The following is an 18464-nucleotide window of genomic DNA, read 5'->3' as shown; positions in this document are numbered from 1 at the left end:
ACTTGGTGCTTTGATCTGTCAAAAGAAGAGATTAGGCCAGATGATTTCTGTTTCCATAGAAGAGTCTAGCCCAAACATTTTGAGTTTGTGGTTGCCTGCAGACTAGCAAGAACTTTAAAACTGGTTTCATGATTTTGGGTATTCTGGAAGTTTCAATAGTTTTCAAGAAAGTTAGAGGTTCTGGGATCTGGGTAATTTTTCTTCCGAGCTACCACCCTATCTATCTTTGGACGGAAGCTACACAGTTTTCTTTCCACCAGGTAAACCTCCAGATACACAAACACTGCAGAGGCTGTGGGTCAGAGAGCAAGAGTTAATTGCTGCACTGGAGTCTGAGTGTAAGGGCTGACTTGGGTCCCTAACAGGAGCTATCAAACCCTTTGGCCATCAAAAATATATATACCTACTTGATAAGAAACTGAACCTGAATAACATTAATAATAATCACAATAATAGCAACTATTTCTTGAATGCTTACAATACACCAGATATAATGCTAAGCACCCAATAAGAATCTCACTTAATATTTGCAACCTTCTGAGGTTGGTATTATTATTTCCATAATACAGATGGCAAAGTAAAGTTTAAAGGCTTAAGTAATTTGCCCCAAGCCCCTCAGCTAATAAGTGACAGATCTGGATCTGAGAATGAAATCCAGGTCTGTCCTACTCCGAGATGCCTGAGTAACCATCCTGCTACACTCTCAGAGTCCCGAGTGGACTTTGAGAGAAGCTTTTACTCATCATGCCTGCATTAGCAGGATTGCTCAGTTAGACCACAGTGTTCCAGATTTACAGGCCCCCGGGGATAAACTCTGCAGATTTTCTGTATTCATTACCCTATCTCTGCCTGTGTTCATGTCTCATCCAGCACCCTCTTTCCCCACCCCTGGAGGTCTCTGAGCCATGTTGACATGCCTGGTTTATAAACTCACTGGCTCTACATTCTCTAGCCCTTTCATTCGTTGTCCTAAATTTTTTTTTTTTTTTTGAGACAGAGTTTTGCTCTTGTTGCCCAGGCTGGAGTGCAATGGCATGATCTTGGCTCACTGCAACCCCTGCCTCCGGGTTCAAGTGATTCTCCTGCCTCAACCTCCTGAGTAGCTGGGATTACAGGGATGCACCACCACGCCCAGCTAATTTTGTATTTTTAGTAGAGATGGGGTTTCTCCATGTTGGTCAGGTCTCGAACTCCCGACCTCAGATGATCCGCCCGCCTCGGCCTCCCAAAGTGCTGGAATTGTAGGCGTGAGCCACCGCACCCGGCCCAGTGTCCTAAACTCTTTAGGAGGCTGCAGGAGGGGGAGAGAAAGCAAGGTGGGCTGAAGGTTAAAGACTGGGCAGAGGGCTATCAAAAAATGTGATATGCAAGCTCTTTATGTGACCCTAGGACTTTTAAAAACCCAATTATAGTGCCCTTGGTCATCCTGATATGGAGATTACTAACTTGCGCTTTGGCATCAGCTAGACCTGGGTTCTAATCATAGTTCTAAAGCCTTTTCCAAGTTACTTCCCTTCTCTACATCTCAGTTCCCTCATCTGTACCATGAGTAGGAATAAGTCCATCCAAGTTTGTTTTTAGCATTCCCGGAGATCACACATCTGCAGGGTTCAGCACAGGAAATGTTCCAAACTTGTAGCGGCTATTTGTAGTACACCCTCATTGGCCGCCAGCCTAGTTCCTTCTCACTTTTTCCATGCTGGGCGAGGTGGTGCACTGCCCTTTCTGATAGGTCAAAAGCTGGCCTGCCTCTGGAACTCTCTTTGATGTGGTTCCCCTACCCATTTTATGAGCAGGAATGGGTGGAATGACCTTGAAAAGAAGCATGATTAAGCACTTTTAACTAAGCACCCACCGTGTACAGAACACAAAATTAGGCATAGGGGAACTGTGTTCTTACAGAGTAGAGCATCCAGTTGAAGAGCTAAGACCAATACTCCAAAAGGATGAGGCTATAAGAATACAGGACTGTGCATAACTAAGTGCTATGTGGGCACAGAGGACAATTGCTAAAGCTGCTTAAAACTCTAAGCCAATGGTTCATCCAAATCCCTGACAGAATGATCTCAGAGGCCTAGGAACCTGAGGAATCTCACAGCGGGTTATAAACGCACATTATCTGTAAGAGTCAGGATTGTATTGCTGGCACCCTGGGTGGGTACATGGGCAGTGGCAACGATTTGTGTGTGGGCTGCTGTTTCCATTCCCAGAGGGCAGAGCTCATGTTTGGGCTTGGGAGGGTGTTTCCTACTCAATAAACAAAAAGTGGCCACAACAGGACTGGGGCAAAACAGTGAGGGGAAAGAGCACAGAACTAGATGTCCAGAAACCTGGGTCTTAATTCCATCCTGAGCACTATCTCCTCGTACAACCTTGAGCAAGTCCTTTGCCCTTCGGTTTATAAAATGAGGTGGGTGGATCAGGAGTTCTCAAACTGTGCTCCATGCTACCCTGGGGTTCTAGAAATTCTGGAGCTCAAGGGCATCAGTGGGTCAAGAGGACAGGTGAGTGGTGGGTCGGGACTCCAGGCTGCCTCTCTCTCTACTTTCTCTGCCTTCAGCCAGAGCAGTCCCACCTATATCTTTTTACATATTAAGGTTCTTTTCTTGGAAAATCACCTAATTTATCTCCCTCCACATCACTTACACTTACACATAGGTCAAATGAGTCCCAGAGAGCTGAAGCAACTTGGTCAAAGTCACCCAGTGAGTGGCAGAGACGGTACTAAAGTCTCCTTTGTGAAAATGCTGACAATTATTTATTGTCCAGGGAAAAACGTCAATCCCCATCTCTTATAGATATGGAAGGAAATCATGATTCCTAAATTCTGAAATGGGGCAAGGTAGGGGAGAGAGGAGGGGCTGAGCCCCTGCTCGTGACAAAGCACACCTGAGCACCAGTTCTGACAAAGACCACCTGGAGTTTAGGCAGTGCTCAAAGGAGAAGCCAGCGTGCAACTGAGGCCTTGAAACTCCACTCCCTGTTGACAAAGAAGGGGGCTAAAGCCCAGGAAAAAGCCCCATGAGTCACTCTGAGGACTTTCTAGAATGGCTGTCACTTTCACCACCATCAGCCTCTTAGTCACTCCCAAAAGTCAATACACTATGTGACAAAGATTCCTTTTCCCTTTTTTAAAAAAATTAATAGACTATTTTTTACAGAAAAATTGAGCAGATAATACAGAGAGCTCCCATATACCTCCCTCCTTTTTTGCATTGGTGTGGTACATTCATTACCATGAGTGAGCCAATATTGACGCACTATTTTTAACAAAGTTCACAATTTACATTGTTTGCACTGTCTTCCAAAGTGGCTGTACCATTTGGCATTGAGCAGAAAATACAGAGTTCCTTGTCCGCTGAGTCAGGGTTCACTCTTTGTGGTGCACATTGTACAGGTTTTGACAAACACATAATGTCATGTGCCCATCATTTTACAGAATGATTTCACTGCCCTACAAACCTCCCATGCTCCACCTATCCATTTCTCTCTTCTTCCTCTACTCCCAGGTTCCTGGAAACCACTGATCTTATAACTTACTTTATGGTTTTGCCTTTTGCAGAATGTCATCAAATTGGAATCATACAGATTTCAGATTGGCTTCTTTCACTAAGCAATATGCATGTAAGTTTCCTCCCTATATTTTCACTGTTTTGATAGCTCACTTTTTATCGCTGAATAATATTCCATTGTATGGATATACCACAGTTTGTTTATTCATTCACAAATAGATGCTGAAGGTCATCTTGGTTACTTCTAAATTCTGGCAATGATGAATAAAGCTGCTATAAACATTCATGTTTATACCACATGTTTGTGTGGACATAAGTTTTCTACTAATTTAGGTAAATACTTAGGAGTGTGATTGCTGGATCATATGTTAAGACTATGTTTAGCTTTGTAAGAAACTGCCAAACTGTCTTCCAAAGTAGTTGTACCATTTTGCATTCTCACTGTCATAGTGGGTTTGTTTGTTTGTTTGTCTATCTGTCTGTCTGAAAACAAGAGTCTTGCTCTATTGCCCAGGCAACAGTGCAGTGCCGTGATCTCGGCTCACTGCAACCTCTGCCTCCTGGGCTCAGCGATTCTTGTGCCTCAGCCTCTTGAGTAGCTGGGATTACAGATGTGCATCACCACACCTGGCTAATTTTCATATTTTCAGTAGAGATAGCATTTCACCATGTTTCCTAGGCTTGTTTTGAAATCCTGGCCTCAAGTGATCCACCTGCCTCGGCCTCCCAAAGTGCTGGGATTACTGGCATGAGCCACCACACCAGGCCTGTCATAGTGTTTTTATTTGCTAAAAATGTCATTAAGTGGCCTTCTAAGTAAAGAAAAATTAAAACTAAATTATTAGCATGAATTTTGCTGTTTATATTGTGAAATACAAACATAAGAACATTAACTCAAGGCTGGATACTGTGCTATGATCCTAGCACTTTGGGGGCCAAGGCAGGAGAATTGCTTGAGTACAGGAATTCGAGACCAGCCTGGGCAACATAGCAAGACCCCATCTCTACCCCCCTCAAAAAAAATAGCTGGAGGTGATGGTGGCATGCAGATATAGTCCTAGCTACTTGGGAGGCTAAGACAGAAGGTTCACTTGAGCCCAGGAGTTCAAGGTTTCAGTGAACTACGACTGCACCACTGCACTCCAGCCTGGACAACAAAGCAAGACCCTGTCTCTGAAAAAAAAAAAAAAAAGAATCACTGAAATTACACAATTTGTATTTTGTAGCTTATACATGCATAGGTATTTCATTCTTGCCAGAAAAGTAGAAACACTGCACAGACTTAAGTGTTTTTGATAAATGTGCATTCTACCAATGTTCTCTACTTTCTATTTATTTTTTCTGTTTCTTAAAATTCCATATTTTATTTCAAATTCTACCTTCAATTTAATGAGAAGTAAGGAAGGACTCAGAGGACAAGAAACTACACATTGCCCTGTGTTTTTCTTTCCTTCTATATCATCAGTTTCAGCAAAAGTGGTTGGCTGACACAGGGAAGTAACAGGAGTAAGGAAGCTTTCTTGGTCATTCTGTTCTTAAGAAGATCACCATTGCCTTCTTTCTGCATTTGAAACAAGCTCTTATTTGAATGGAAAGCACAGCCTTGCAGCACAGTCAGCACCCACTTACTCAGTCATAGTCACGCTAATAGGGAACAGGAGTAGGAAATCTCTCTGTTCAGTGAGACTCAAAGCCATCAGCTTCTAGACCATGCTTATCTTATACCTGCTTGAGTCTCTCTGAGCCACCATGCGTGGTATGTCCACTGGAATTGGGTGTTCACGAGGCATCCCAAATGCTCTATCTGAATGGGGCAGCAAGGAATGGAGGACACACACATCGCAAACGCCTCCTCTGCTCATGACCATGCCCCATTGTTCTACCACTCTTCACTTACAAAACACACATTCAAAGATAAATGTATTACAGATTTCAAGATGGCCAGCAAAGCATGCACTGGGCCCTTCTGAACGCAGTCCCCATTAGACAGCACAGGTTGAAAAGCTGTGAAGCTGGCCCTAAGTTTCCTTAAACTTTATCTGTTCTGCTCCACTGCAGGTTACAACACTCTCTTGACATAGGAGGAGAGAACTTCTTCCTATCATCTGCCTAATGGTCAAACCAGGACCCTGAACATGATCCTGAGTCCTCACTCTCTCTCAAAGTCCACATTCAATCACCAACTCCTACCAATTCCCCTGCGGAAGCACATCTTTAATTTTCCCACTTTCCACTTCACCCCTGCCACCTGGTTCTGCCTGCAACTGCTGCAAAAGCCATATGATGGATTTCCCTGCCTCCTGTTTCTCTCCTCTAATGGAATCCCCAGACAACAGCCAGAGTGAGTTTTCTAAAAAGAAAATCTAATCAGGTTACTTTCCTGTGTAAAACTTTTCAATGCCCCCAAAGTCCTCGAGATCAAGGCTTATTCTGCATGGCTTACAGGATTCCTTCTGGTCTGGCTCCTGCCTGACTTTCCAGCAACATTTCTCATGGTTCACTCTCATTTTCGTGCTCCATAAAAATTGAACAATGTACACTTCTTTGAATATCCTTTTCTCAGCAACTCTTACTTTATTCTTCACAAGCCTCAGATATTACTTCTCCCCATTGCTATGTTTATAAGTGCCATTACATAATACTTTCAGAGCTGTATCATAATTACTTATCTGCATCTTGCATTAGATTCTAAGCTCCAGAGAGTAGGATTACTGTAGTGTCCCCAGTGCACTGAGTACAGTGACTGCCACATCGTCATCACTCAATAAAAAATGTATTGCAAGAACAAGCTCTCTCTGAATCTCCCTGAGCCAGATGTGTCCTCATGTCACAGGCCAGTGAGATCAAAGCTTCTTGGTGGGCGGTGGGGTGAATTGGGTGGTACCCAGCCCATCTCCTCATTTCCCTGGGCCAGCCTTTGCTAATTCACTCACATTTCTTGGCAGGCTGTGTATGACGCTTTATTGGGACTTCTTGGGCAAATGTTTTTCAACTTTCCATTTGTCAACAACAGCTCAGGAAAATGGAGAATACATAAAAATACCAACCTGTATATAAAATCAGAGTTTTCAGGGACATTCTCTCAGCCCAAAGAATACCCTTCTTTGGCCCAATCTGAAGTTTTTCCAAGTAGGGTCAGTCTGACCAAGCAACAGAGAGGGCAAACGAAGTGGGATAATTTATGCCATTTCCAGAATATATGTCCACATGGCACACAGGCTGGTTAATCTGCAGTGAAATAGCAAGCATTTGCACAAACTAATTTAACACTTTTCTCAAACACCTCAGATTGTTGCAAAACCTCTCTGTGCTATTAAAGAGAGGTTAAGAAAGGAAAGAACAAACAAAACACACAAAAAAATAGCAGTTTGAAGTTGAAAACAAAGAGTCTCAGAATAGCTTCATTTCCACACCATAGTCACTGTGAAATCATCCTTTGAAAATTGCTTTTTAGTTAACAAGCCTATTTATCTTGTCTCATTGGATCCTTGTAACAATGCAAGAGGTCCTTGAAGTTTTCTGTACCAAGTCCAAATCCTCCATCTGCTTTTAAAGTCATCCTTGATCTCAGCCTCTGCCTGAGCCCCTACCTGTGTCACATTCAATCGGCCACAGGTTTCTCATTATGCAGGCTCCACACCTAGGTCACAGATCCTGGGAACACTCCCATTCATGTGATCTCCATGGCTTCTCCCTTGGCATGCTCCACTGTAGTAGAGCTCAGTCTTTTCTCTCTGGTTTCTTTTATAAAATATATAGAGTGTGTATCTTTATAAAGTGTATATCTAAAAGAGCGTTTGGTTTTATTTATCTATTTTGGGGTTCATCATTGTGACTCCTGAATCTAAATTTTTTTTTTTTTTTTTTTTTTTTTTTTGAGACAGAGTCTTGCTGTATCACACAGGCTGGAGTGCAGTGGCATGATCATAGCTCACTGCAACCTCAGCTCCTGAGCTCAAGCGATCCTCCTACCTCAGCATCCCAAGTAGCTAGGACTACAGGCACACTCCACCATGCCTAGCTAATTTTAAAAATTTTTTTAAAGATGGGGTCTCTTTTTGTTACCCAGGCAGTCTGGAGCTCCTAGACTCAAGCGATCCTCCCACCATAGCCACCCATAGTGCTGCGATTACAGACATGAGCCACCACACCCAGCCTGAATCTAAATGTTCTTATCTTTCATCGGTTCTCAGCCACCTTCACTTCAAACATTGCCTCACCCCATTCTCTCAGTTTTCTCTCCTGGAAGTCCTCTTGAATATCTGTTAGACTTTCTCATTTTATTCTCCATGTCTCCTAATATCTCTTTCAGAGTTTTCATCTCCGGTCTCCATCCAGATACTTTCCCACATTTAGCTCCAAGTTTTCTAATTGTTTCTCAACTATGCCTAATCTACTATTTAATCTGTTCATTGAGTTTTAAAGTTTAATGAATATTTTTCTTATTTCCAAGAAATGGTAGTATTTGTTTTACTTTTAAAGCCTGCCTGATTTTATTCATTTATGTTTTTCAAGCTTTATTTTATATTATTCATCATTTTAACATACTTAATTATCTCCTCTGATGGTTGTATAATCTAAGGCTCTTGAAAGTCTAATCCTGTTGTTTGTTGGGTCTGCAGACTTTTTTGTTTTTTGTTTTGTTTTGTTTTGTTTTGTTTTTGAGACGGAGTCTCGCTCTGTCGCCCAGGCTGGAGTGCAGTGGCGCGATCTCAGCTCACTGCAAGCTCCGCCTCCCCGATTCACGCCATCCTCCTGCCTCAGCCTCCCGAGTAGCTGGGACTACAGGCGCCCACCACCACGCCTGGCTAATTTCTTCTTTTGTATTTTTGGTAGAGACAGAGTTTCACCATGTTAGCCAGTATGGTCTCGATCTCCTGGCCTCGTGATCCGCCCGCCTCGGCCTCCCAAAGCGCTGGGATTACAGGCGTGAACCACCGCGCCCAGACGGGTCTGCAGACTTTTGCTTATGTTTTTTCCTTCAGTGTTGTATGATTTCAGATTGTGAGCTCATCTTCAGCAGGACTTTAATCTGGAGAAACCAGTGTAATCAAACTACTTGCTTCTAACAGAGTATAATTGGCCCATACCAAATTTTATGTTATTTCTTAGCCCAGGGGTTTCTAGGTTGTGCAGGAACTATTTATTTAAACCCCAAACGCATGAAAGGCTCATGCCAGTGGTTCTGAATTCTTAAGGGAGACATTTCCCCCTCCTGAGCTAAAGCTCAGTTCAAGATAAACATACTTTCCTCTCATTTCTTTCTGCTAGGGATTGACTTTTTATGCAATTTTTAAAAGGACGTTGTCCTTCCAGGGTCCTGGCTTTAGGTTGACATCTCAGTGCCAACACGCCACCTCCCACAGGCTCAAGAATTTGTTTCCTGTCCCTGAACAGTATTAAAGCCTAAGCCTCTGTGCAAATAAGACCAGCTCGAATACCAATACCACTCTCATCTGTGGTAACTGTAAGAGACAGCCAATGTGCTCGCTTTTCTAGTTTTCAGTTCTCTCTTTATTTCTAGCTCCTGGGAATTTTTGTGCACTCAGCTTTGTTAATAACGGGTAGTATTTCTTGTTTATAAGCACCAGGCGCCATGCTAAGTTCTTATTGTATGCCTTAAGCCATTTAACTCGTGTTGCACCCCTTGAGGTAAGTGCCATTACTATCAGTCCTGTTTTCATATAAGGAAATTGAGGCATAGATAGGTAAAGTAACTGCCCAAGGTCTTAAGGCTGTTAAGGGAATAAGCTCAGATTGGAAGCTTAGGCCAAATGACCTCAGAGCCCATGCTCTTAACTCATACTTTTTACTGCCTTAATTATGTTAGATATAGTGAACTCCAAGTTTTTCTTCAAAGAATTAATATGTCAGTATGTTCAGCTCTCTTATTCTTTGATTCTCCATTTTTAAGTTTAACTTTCTGGTTCTCTTTGCCCCCTTGCCTCTAGTTTCAGTAAACAACTTTCTCACCAGTTCTAATTAGTAGTTCACATCTGTTCCCGCAGTCACCTGCTTTGACCTGAGCCATCCTGAGTCACCTGTTCTTTAAACACTCTTCCCGCCATACTACTTACCCTGCCACTCCGGCTCGTACTCCTACTCTCTCTACTAAAAAATAACAAAAAATTAGCTGGGCATGGTGGCCTGTAGTCCCAGCTACTAGGGAGGCTGAGACAGGAGAATGGCGTGAACCCAGGAGGCAGAGGTTGCAGTGAGCTGAGATCGCGCCACTGCACTCCAGCCTGGGCGACAGAGCGAGACTCCGCCTCAAAAACAAACAAACAAACAAACAAACAAAACCACAAAAAAAAAAACAGCCAATCGAAATTAGTTTAGACTGTATGGTCCAACCCTAGCCGATAGGGGAACGACGCAGCAGTACGGGCTACCTGCATCAGGAATAAGAACCCCTTCCCCTCCCCATGCAGGTGTGCTCTCACCATTACTCCATCTGTGAGTTGCACCCTTCTATAGAAGTAAAGAATTGCCTTACTGAGAAAATTAAATTTATGTTCAAGTGCTATTTCTTTGCAGCACCGAGGAACAAGCATTTGCTCCTAACTATTAGGATATTTAGGTGTTTTTCTAACAGGAAACAATTTAGACTCCATATTGTAGTTTCACTCTATTTCTCCCCAAACATCTGAATCAAGAATAACTGCATGAATAGGTGGGCTTTCTGTCAAACTGACAGCCTGACAATTATTTTGGCTGGTAACACAGAGAAAAAGTTGAAGCCTGCAATTTGGGGAAGAAGCCAAAAATCCAGGCTCCATCATGAATGCTCCTTCTGCTAACTCAAAGAAAATGACTTACAGCTGAAGAAATTGGAGTACCCTCGAGTTGTCAGGGACTTTACAGACAGTGCTTATCAAAGTGTGGTCTATGGACCATCTGCATCAGAATCAGCCCAAGGCACTTCTTTAAAATGCAGATTACCCCGAACCTAATAAATCTAAATTCCTGAAGTCAGGTCCAGGAATCTACCTTTTAAAATAAGCTCTCCACCAGGCTCTAATTAGAATGTGCAGTGGGGTTGGAGAACCACTCACTGCTCAGTGTTTGCTTTGGAGCCCAACCTGGGACCACAACAGGCACACCAAAGCCTCCCTACCTTCCTTTCATGATGTGGCACCACACACTCTATGCACAGATGAGGGAGCAAGCCCATGAATGTGGCCTTCTGCTGGGGTTCCATGGATCCTGGGTTCCTCCCATCATACCACTACTACTAATTACATTACCATACTGCCATTAACTGCACTAGGCTGTAAGTAATGGTCTTGACTGCTGTCTATCTCCCCATATAGTCTGTGAAGGTAGAAAATGCTCTTTGGCTAGCTTTACATCCTTGATACATAGCATGGGGCCTGACATGCAGTAATCACTCAATGCTTGTTGAATGAATGAATAAATTATTTGAACTGCTTAAGAGCCCCCTACTAACCAATGATGTGAATGAATAAATTGATTTGAACTGCTCAAGAGCCCCCTACTAATCAATGATGTGGTGAGGGCTAGAACCTCAGTCTTTATCCCAAGAAGCCTTTAAATCTTCCAACTCTGCTATTCCAGCAGTCATTTTTCTCCCACTTTTTTGGGGGCAGATGGAATTTCCTTTTTGCCAATAGAAGGTTCGAGTTATGGGATAGCAATGCATTCCTTCTTACCCCGCTGAATCCCACTGAGACACTGGAATTGCTATCCAGTAGCTAACTGGGTGGGGGGTGAGTAGGCGGGGGAGCGAGGGTAGGGCGAGGGCAGACATTGAGAAGCTGTAATGTGAGAATCATCTGGAAGTGTTGTAGTCTGGACAGCAATGAAAAGGGCCCAGCAGCTCCAAGACAGAGTTCATCATTGTTGGTCCTTGAAGGCAGGGAAGCTGGACAGAGATGCTACTAGGCTCCTAACAATCTTTCCTTTCCAAACATGGCCCTTTAACTTGCAGGTGTGTCCCCATCCCTGCAGCACAGTGAAGCATGGCAAGAGGACCCTATGACAGGGAAGCCAACCCCTATTCCCTGCCAACACTACTCAGTGGAAGGGACAGTCCAGCAGGCTGGTATCTCTCCAAGGATCCACCTCCCTTCTTCAAACCAGGGTTTGAACCAGCTCCTGGGTCCCAAGTTTACCCACTCTTCCAGTTTGTTATTTATGAAACACGTTTGATTCCGGCTCTTTCTATGTGCCAGATCCTCTGAAGGTTACTGAGATGAGTAGGACTTGGGCCCCGCCCTGACGGTTTAGACTGGAAGACAGGCATTCACACTCACTTGCCAGGTCATCATTCAGGGAACAGCTTCAGGCTCGCAGCGAGGCCTCACCTTCTCGTGCCTGAACAGCTTCAACCCCTTTGATGTTTCTCTGCAGGTGCCACATGATGGAGATTGTATTTTAATGCTCACAGGGCCTACGTGATGTGGGGCACCCAGTTCCAGCAGCAACCCACATGCTTGAGTGCCATGTAATCGCAGGCCTTCCAGCAGAGTTTTCCCGCACAGGAATCTAGAAACAGCACCCACCTCCCACCTCCCTCACACCGTCTCATTCCTGCCTGTCTCTCTCTGCAGCCTCTTTGTCTCCTTTTCTTTTACCTTTGGCTCACACTCCACTATATGTCTAAGTTTTCACTAGTCTGGAAGCCTCTTGTGTTGTTGATTCAGGGCCGTTGTAGGCAGGCTAAGAATTCTCAGCAGTTAACCATCACGTTACCTCCCGCCCTCACAGGGTCTCCAAGGGGATTAAGGAAGCTGGTGCTTCTTAGAACACCAGGACACCAGACATGAGGTGGCCTGCTTAGCAGGTGCCTGTGTTGTGTCCATGAATACTTGTGTTCACCCATTTGTTTGTTTACATGCATTTATCCAAGACAAGAGGGAACATACTGGCTTGCGTGTAAACAGAAAACTTCAGGAATGGAGTGGAGGCATGATGCAGCGACATTCTTTCACCAGGCCCTGCTTTTCTCTGCTCATCTCAGTTCTGCTCACTCTGCTTGGCTCCACCTCAGACCTGTTCTCCCTGGGGGCAGCAAGATGGCCCCAGTTCCCACTCCCAGCCCCATTCCAATTCCAATGAAAGTGTCAGAATTGAAGCCTTTTTCTTCTTCTTCTTCTTTTTCTTTTGAGACAGAGTTTCACTATTGTTGCCCAGGCTGGAGTGCAATGGCACCATCTCGGCTCACTGCAACCTCCACCTCCAGGGTTCAAGGGAGTCTCCTGCCTCAGCCTCCCAAGTAGGTGGGATTACAGGCATGTGCCACCATGCCTGGCTAATTTTGTATTTTTGGTAGAGACAGGGTTTCTCCATGCTGGTCTCGAACTCCCGATCTCAGGCGATCCGCCCTCCTCAGCCTCCCAAAATGCTGGGACTACAGGCATAAGCCACCACGCCCAGTCTAAAATGAAGTTTTTTTTTGTTTTTTTTTTTTTTTTTTTTGAGATGGAGTCTTACTCTGTCACCCAGGCTGGAGTGCAGTGGCGCCATCTCGGCTTACTGCAAGCTCTACCTCCCGGGTTCATGCCGTTCTCCTGCCACAGCCTCCCGAGTCGCTGGGACTACAGGCGCCTGCCACCATGCCCAGCTAATTTTTTGTATTTTTAGTAGAGATGGGGTTTCACCGTGTTATCCAGGATGGTCTCCATCTCCTGACCTTGTGATCCGCCCGCCTCGGCCTCCCAAAGTGCTGGGATTACAGGCGTGAGCCACCACACCGGGCAAAATGAAGCTTTTAATGGCAAAGGACAAAACATGTGATATCAGAAAGTTTTCAGATGGCTCTTGCTGCACTTGCCACACTACACCAACTTGGTGCTTTGCTTCTACCTCTTTCACCAGACAGCATGTTCCATTGAGGTAAGAATCTAACTTTCTTATTTATCATTGCATCCTTGGCATCTAGCACCATGCAGGGAACATAGCATCAAAACAGTTGCTGAGGCCAGGTGCAGTGGCTCACGCCTGTAATCCCAGCACTTTAGGAGGACGAGGTGGGCAGATCACAAGGTCAGGAGATTGAGACCATCCTGGCTAACACGGTGAAACCCCATCTCTACTAAAAACACAAAAAATTAGCCAGGCATGGTGGCATGCTCCTGTAGTCCCAGCTACTTGGGAGGCTGAGGCAGGAGAATTGCTTTAACCAGGAGGCAGAGGTTGCAGTGAGCCGAGATCACACCACTGCACTCCAGCCTGGGCGATAGAGCGAGACTCCATCTCAAAAACAACAACAACAACAACAACAACAACAACAACAAAACAGTTGTTGAAGGAAGAGAAAGAGGAAAGAAGGGTTAACTTGAATAGGGGCTGGGCTCTGGGTATTCTGACCCCAGAGAAGTCTTGCTCACCCAAAGGCTCCCATTCTATGACCTCATAGAATAAGAAATCATCAGGCTTAGTCCAGGCCCGGTGGCTCATGCCTAGAATTCCAGCACTTTGTGAGACAGAGGAGGGAGTTTCGCTTGAGCCCAGGAGTTGGAGACCAGCCCAGGCAACATAGCAAAACCCTGTTTCTATTAGAAAAAAGAAAAAAAGAAAAGTTAAAAGAAATTTAAAAATCATCAGGCTCTCAAAATGTCTCCAAAGTACACCGGGGGGAAAACAAGAGTAACTCTGGCCCAGGGTCCAGGCATAGGAGAGCAAGTGTGCTTCTTTCTGAAACAAGCAGCCTTACTGGATGCACTCTCCTAGGCGGGCTGGATGACCATGTAGTGGAAGTCAGCCTCTCTCTATTCCAGGAAGGGAAAAGTTGAGCTGGAGATAGAACGATGGTCCATCTAGGGGAAAAGATAATCAACTCTCTGGCCTTATTTTAGTTTTAACTAGATCTCCATTTGCTCTCCAGCTTGGCAGAACAATGTTAACAAATGCCTTTCTTTTTCATCCAGATATTCCCCAGATGGTTTCATGAGTCCCTGAATGGTGTATGTTTTGGCATAAATCTACCCACAGGACCTTTAAAAGGTCATATCCCTAAGCAAATTCAATAAAACAAATTGAACAAGTCCTTGGGACAAACTGGAATTGTCTCCAAATCTAATATTGAGGCCTGATACACTTTTTCAAAATGGAAGCTGCCCCAGTAGCCGCTGCAGAAAATGTTGAATTTATTCATCCATGAAGGCAGAGGGCTGGAAGTGCAGGAAAACTAAGGGTTGGAGAAACTCTTTTCTCCCAAGCCAACAAAACCAAGCAAGTTTGAGAGAAGGAAAGAGTTATTCTTGACTGAGAAGAGGTGGATGAACGTGGGAGGGAAGCAGAAGAGAGATGAGAAACGTTTCCTACCCCCTGGTTCAGTGAGATGGAGAGAACGGAGGAGAGGGGAGGGGGAGGGAGGGGGAGGGAGGGGGAGGGAGGGGGAGGGAGGGGGAGGGGAGGGGGAGGAGAGGGGAGGGGGAGGGGAGGGGGAAGGGAGAAGGAAGGGGAAGGGGAATGGGAAGGGAGGCGAAAAGGATGGGGAAGAGAGGGGAGGGGAAGGGGATGGGGAAGAGAGGGGAGGGGAAGGGGATGGGGAAGAGAGGGGAGGGGAAAGGGAAAGGAAGAGGAAGATGGGTACACAGAAAGACCTGCAGGGCCACTAGAACACCTTCTCCTGGGCCTAGGAGGAGAGCTTGCCTAAATCCCCCTGAATCCCCTTCATGCAAAAGGTCAGTCTTCCTGGGGGAAGACCACGGGAGTCCACAAGAGGCTGCCTCCTGGGAGATTATGGAAACAGGGGCTGTGGGCAGGCAGACTACAGAGGCATTTCAGCAATGGTTTGACCTGGTATGTGAAAATTTTTTCCTGCTTAGATAGTTGGCAAATATTTTAAAGGCAAAATGGAATTTATTAACAGAAGGTATTTGTCAAGGATTGTTCTCTCCCCCAGCAATGGCCCCCACCACCCCATTCTTCATTTTTTATTTTATTTTTGAAACTTCTTCCCAGGATAGAGGACTTCATCAACAAGGTTCTTTCATCTTCCTTAGTTGTTTGGATCCTTAAGCCTGCCTTGAAAGAAGAGGGAGAAGGCTTCAGGGGAAATGCTCCCCGCGCTGACCCACAGGATGGCTTCCTTCAACAAATGCAGGTATCAGCTTTCTATCCTGGGAAGAGCCTGGGCTGATAATGAATTGTCATTCCAGAGGAATTCATTTTGTTTACCCTGGCATAGGCTTTGGGGCCCCACAGACCTTAGTCTGAATCCGTAATCCACTAATTATTAGCCATGTGGCTTTCATCTTAGTGAGCCTCCATCCATTTCCGTAGGAGTAGAGCAAGAGAAGAATAGGTGTTGGCTTTTGCCACTGTTAGGAGGATTCGGTGAGATGGTACATGTTCAGTGTCTGGTACAAGGTCTGACCCAGAGCAAAACCTCAGTGCACGTCAGTTCTGTTCCTTCTAATACAGGATAGAGACCCTGATGGGAGCCTGCTCATGGGCTACTCAGCTAAGGATTAGAATATGGTATCACTTAATACAGGTAAGATTCCAGCCTTCACAAAACCTACGGATAACCAGAGGCAGCAACAATAGGTAATATTCATTGAGGGTTTACTAAGGGCCAAGTGTTCTAAACACTTTACCTGTGTGAACTTATTTAACCTTCACTAGAATCCTATTCTTATGCCCAAAGCTAGAGAGTGGCTGAACTAGCATTGGAAGCCAGCCTACCTGGCTCTCCAGCCAACTTTCTTAACATCACTGCAGCAATGGAAGGGAACCACTGGATTAAATCATTTCAGAAATTGAACAGGGGTTGAGAGATTGGCTCTTTCAAGCCCTTGTTTTGCAGAGAAGGAAAGCAAAGCTCAGAGAGGGAAATTCCACCCAAGGCCTTGTAGCTGCTGGTGGTGGAGTAGCTCCTGGTCTATCAGGCCAGTGTCTTGCCACTGTCAAGGAGAAGAATGGTCAAACCACCGGAGAAAGAGACTGTGTTGTTGACCACACTGTCTATGAGAATGGCAATTCTCTAATGGAATTTTATGCAAATTTAGCCCACACAAAAAGCCAATCATTTTTTTTCAGCCACCTTTGATTGGCTGCCTGCTACAAGAGAAACATCAGGAGGTACGTATTGCCATGGGGGGAACTGAAGATGGAGGACCCCTCATTTGTGGAATTGGGAACGGGCTTTGGGTCACATAAGGCTCATCCCTGATGAGCTAGAACGTGGAAGTTACCTGAATCCAGAAACCGACGTTAGGCTCTGTAATGGACATGCAGAGGAAGAAGGACCTGTTGCCACGTCTACAGAGGGGTCAGGAAAGACACACTTGGAATGACCCTAAGAAACCATGGGCAAGTCTCCATTTTCTTCCCTCAGCCAAACCTGTATGCACTGGTACAGCCATACCAATTATTAAAATACTGAAAAACTTCTGTGTCCCTTGGGAAACAGCCACTACCATGAGCCCCACTACTGCCCTTCTCTCCTGGCATGTTCAGACCTCCCTGAGTCCAGCAATGAAAGGGTTAACACTTGCCCCAGCAGAGGGCCTCTGGGAGCCAGCTCCTGCCTTCAGAGCTGTCTGTTAAGACTGGTCTAGGACTAGATTCATTCTTACTGTTTTTAAATAGCTTGAATGTCACCTCCAGATGAAGCTCCCCAAACGGAATGAGACATCTAAATAGAGCCACATGGGGTCCATCTGGGGTGGCTCCCCAGAGGACAAATTTTGCAAAGGAAATCTGATGGGGTAAGAGATGCAATTTAGTGGCTAGGAGAGTGAGGGTTTGGACAAAGCTCTGATTAAGGAGCAATCCTCCTGTGGCATGCTAGGGTTTAAACACAGGGTTCAGAGTGGCATGCACATCCCTCTGCCCTCGGCTGCCCTCTGCGCACTACTCCTGTCATAGACTCTGAGGACAGGCCTAGCATCCAGTGGCCACATTATTAATACTCCTTGATCTGCCGCACTCCCTCCCCTCGTCACACAGGCTGGGAGCTTATGGCCCTAGACAGCACGTGCTGGAAGAATGCAGGTCAGAGCAGCACAAAGGACTCCCTGGCAACCCACGAAGCCTCTGCCCAGCAGGGTTGCCAAAGGTCATCCAAGCAGGGTTGAGGGATGTAGGAGGCTTCACTCAGATTCAGACATTTGCAGAGAAAGAAAGGTTCAATAACTTCTGGGATATGACGTCCCACATTGTGTGACAGCTGGGAAAGGGCTCCTTGTCTTCATATCATCCCCCCTATTCAAATGGAGAAAGAGCAAACAAGGAGGCAGAAAGAATAAGGGCGAGACAGGGCCCACTCGCTTTCCCCTACACTGCAGTGGAAATGCAGGGCCAGGCCGGAGTGTGTTTTGCTGGCTCTGAAGCCGGACAGTCCTGGGTCCACACCCAGGCTCCACCCTTCCCAGCTATCAGACCCTGGGCAGGTTATTTAACCTCTCAGAGCCCAAAGTTTCCTTGTCAATAGAACAGGGATAATAATAACTCAGGGGCCCTGTTGAGTGAAGTCATATATGGAAGGCATCTACCCATGTGACTATCGCTGGTTCTCTTCCTTCATCTTATTAGGTTAGGAAACAAAAACTGTCTCCTGAGCCATTCAAAGGTTATAAACTAAGTTTAGGAGTTTTTTTCTTCCATCTACGTACTTTCTCCCGTATCTTCACCTGGTTTTTTCTTCCCTTGACCTTCCCAACCCTTGGCCCTTTCCTAGGAATAAAAGGGCGAGAGATACCTAGGCAATAAGGAGATGGTTCCTGCAGCCAGGTAGATATTTCAGAAGGGATGGCTTCTACCATCTTGTACTGTATATCAAGAACCTCCCAGAAGTTCGTAGGGTTTAACCTGGAACTTTGACTTCTAGGAATCAAGGTGAAAACATTCAAGAATTTCAAGGTTCAAAGATTTAGAAGTTTATATACAAAGCTGTGACACACATACATATATATGCACACTAACACGTGTGTGAATATATATATATATACACCCACACATATATCACAATCTAAATGT

General features: G+C 45.2%; 1 long non-coding RNA gene across 1 annotated transcript; it reads left to right on the top strand.

Moving 5' to 3' along the window:
* Positions 1-2308: 2308 nt before the first annotated feature.
* On the top strand, positions 2309-16874 carry LOC134808009 (uncharacterized). The gene is made up of 5 exons (XR_010149879.1): positions 2309-2504; positions 3563-3624; positions 5571-5853; positions 15485-15585; positions 16524-16874. It is a non-coding gene; the product is annotated as an uncharacterized LOC134808009 (long non-coding RNA).
* Positions 16875-18464: the final 1590 nt, after the last annotated feature.

This window comes from Pan troglodytes, chromosome 13, assembly GCF_028858775.2.
Source record: "Pan troglodytes isolate AG18354 chromosome 13, NHGRI_mPanTro3-v2.0_pri, whole genome shotgun sequence".
NCBI classification, from domain to species: domain Eukaryota; kingdom Metazoa; phylum Chordata; class Mammalia; order Primates; family Hominidae; genus Pan; species Pan troglodytes.
Note: the sequence above shows the minus strand (reverse complement) of the source record. Positions and strands in the feature narration are given on the sequence as shown.